Source organism: Octopus bimaculoides, chromosome 17 (genome assembly GCF_001194135.2).
Source record: "Octopus bimaculoides isolate UCB-OBI-ISO-001 chromosome 17, ASM119413v2, whole genome shotgun sequence".
NCBI classification, from domain to species: Eukaryota; Metazoa; Mollusca; class Cephalopoda; order Octopoda; family Octopodidae; genus Octopus; species Octopus bimaculoides.
In genome coordinates, this window is record NC_068997.1 from 43,984,117 (window position 1) to 43,987,384 (window position 3,268).

Below are 3,268 nucleotides of genomic sequence, written 5' to 3' on the forward strand. Positions count from 1 at the left end.
ATATACATATATATATATATACACAGAGAGAGAGAGGTGTGTGTGTGTATGTCTTTGCGTACGTGTTTATCCCCTACTACTGCTTGACAACCAGTGCTGGTATGTTTATGTCTCTGTAACTTGGCAATTCAGCAAAAGGTACTGATAGAATAAGCACCGGGCTCAAAAAAAAAAAAAAAAACCCCAGAAAAACAACTACTTGAGTCAATTCATTCGACTAAAAAAGTGGTGCCCCAGCATGGCCACAATCTTATAACTGAAACAAGTGAAAGATTAGAGCTAATATGGTATAATCTGGAATATTACAGTGACAGTTGAATTGATATTCAAAGTATTAGAGTAATAAGTGTTGGTTACATTTGCATATCAAAAACTGTCGCAGAGTGGTAGTTGATTGATGTAGAGGTGTAATGAGTGATACTACTAATAATAATCACTGGTGTGGTTTTTGTGCGAATGAGTAAATCACTGGATACATTCTGTTCTGCTAACAAGATGAGAGATAAGAAAAAAGAAAAAGCAGTTTAGTGATGGAACATTAAGCATGAAATTAATATTTACTCTGGAAGTTCACAGTAACAAAGTAAATCTTTCAAGCATGAGAATGAATGAATACATAAATAACCTTGACTAAATGGCCTAATATTCCAAGTGTAATTACACATGCCATGGGATATGTAATGTGTGTGTGATATGTAAGTGGTGAACTGACAGGTAATAGTGTAGTTAAGGGAAGGTGAGAGGGGTGGTCTGTCCCAGCTGACACATTTTATGGGGACAAGATTTTTGGGCCTGTTGTATAGGCCTGCATAAACTTGGTGGGCACAGGGTGGAAGGAGCAAACTCAAGGCTGTACCACTCCTGGCAGGGTGGAGTCATTAGACTAATGATAGACAGAAACTGAAAGAAGCCTGTCGTGTGTGTGTATGTGTGTGTGTGTGTGCATATATATATACGCACATACATATATCATCATTATTTCATGTCATTTCCCATGGTGGCATGTGTTGGATGGTTTGACACAAGCTGGCAAGCCAGAGGATTGCACCAAGCTCAACTCAGATTTGGCATGGCTTCTATGGCTGGATGCCCTTCCTAACATTAACCACTTTACAGAGTGTACTGGGTGCTTTTTACATAGCAGTGTGCATATGTGTGTGCATGCAAGTATATATATATATATATATATATATATACATGCACACATACACTTAATATACATACATATGTATATCATCAGCGCCATTATCATTTTACATCCACTTATCTATTTATCTATGCTGTCATCATTGGTTGCATGGGTATTCTAAGGCAGTGTTTAATAGCCATATGCCTTACATTTAGCCAACTCCTTTTAGTGGCTTTATATAACATGCACAAATGTGATGCATCTCCTCTAAAACTGAGATATTCCTTCAACAGCTATGATGGAAGTGTCTCAAAGATTGTTGTGTTGATATTACGAGACACTTGTTTTGATTGTTTGATGCTACTTCAACTGAGAACATATCTTAACTTGAAACTGTGTCTGTAGCCACTGACTCCAAAGCTAAGGCACCACCAAAGAGATCCGTTCCACCATAGTCAGTGTCCCTACATAAGTATACTAAGGTAAAACAGAGAGATATTGATAAAACTGAAACAAAAGTCAAATTTGCACCAAACATTAGTTTGTACTGCAAGATAAACATTTTTAACATGTCAAGTGACTGTGCCTGGTCAGAGAATTGAAACCACAACCTTATAATTGTGAGTGCAACACCCCTAACCACTAAGCTACGCGTCTTCACTGTGGTGACGTAGATAAACACAAAAATAAAGGAATAATGATAAAAAAATAAGGGCCATTTTTGTCTTCTTTTAATTTTGCTTATCTTCAGTGTTTTCTTTATCTTTTTTATATATTTGATAGAAATTTTTTATTGGATATTTAATTATCAGACTGGCACAGCTGACCATGTCATTAGAGGTTGGGAGAACCATAAGAAATTGTAATGTGCAAAGCATTAATGACTTTTGTTCCATCACTAGAACTACCATGTGTCTTTGGCAAAAACATTCAGTCTTCTGTCTCAACCACCTTAGCTGCAATCAGTGATCAAAGTCAGGCATCAGGTACTCATCATCAGCATTATTACCATCATTTTTACATCTGTTTTTTTCTCTGCTAGTATGAGTTAGAAGCAACTTATTAAAACAGTATTCTATAACCTGATACCCTTCATGTTTCTGATCTTTACCTGTTTTTTGTTTTTTTTTCATAAGTACAATATTTTTATCCCATGTGAAAGCACATGGCCTAGTGGTTAGGGTACTACACTCACAATAGCTAGATCATCATGAGTTTGATTCCCAGACTGGATGACACATTGTGTTCTTGAGCAAAACACTTCATTTCACATCGCTCCAGCAAATGGGTAACCTTGCAATGGACTAACCTTCAGATCAGCAGGAATGTTGGCCTGCCTGCTAAAAGAATGTGAAGCACACTGTGACCAGTGATGTATAACAATATCTGATAGTCTGGTCGATACTGTGATTTTTATCCCACAGGCCTCCACATGTTGAAATTGCTGGGCTATAAGGTGTGTAGTTTATGGGACAGACATAAACATAATGCCACCACCACACCCTGTAAATGTGAAGACATGAGCGAATGAACATTCATGCACACACAACTAGCACTCTGGTGGTTATGACAATAAGAATTCCAGTTGATCTGGAACCCTTGTCGTCATAATGGAACGGTCTGCTCATGAAATTAACATGCAAGTGGACAAGCAAGTCACAGACACATGCACCCTTCTCAAGGTTGGCCCTTTGAAACACAGGTACAACTCATTTTGCTAGCTGAGATGACTGGAGAATGTGAAATAAACTGTTTTATTCAAGGACATAAAACACTGCTGGGTATTGAACTCACAACCTTTTGATTAGGAGCTGAATACCCTAACCACTAAACCATGTGCCTTCACATGCATGCACGCACACACACACACACATACATACATGTGTGCATGTAATATATTTCTTTCATTTGTTTCAATCATTTGACTGCGGCCATGCTGGAGCACAGGCTTCAGTTGAACAGATCGACTCCAGGACTTATTCTTTGTAAGCCTAGTACTTATTCTATCACTCTCTTTTGTCAAACCACTAAGTTACGGGGATGAAAACACACCAACATCTGTTGTCAAGTGATGGTGGGAGGACAAACAGAGACACACACATATGTATATGGAAAGCAGACGTTAAACAACGATGATAT

General features: G+C 38.0%; 1 protein-coding gene across 1 annotated transcript in view; it reads right to left on the bottom strand.

The window, feature by feature from the left end:
* The window catches only part of LOC106878371 (aspartyl aminopeptidase), a 383,150-nt gene that overhangs the window by 193,601 nt on the left and 186,281 nt on the right, over positions 1–3,268 (bottom strand). The window lies entirely within an intron of this gene.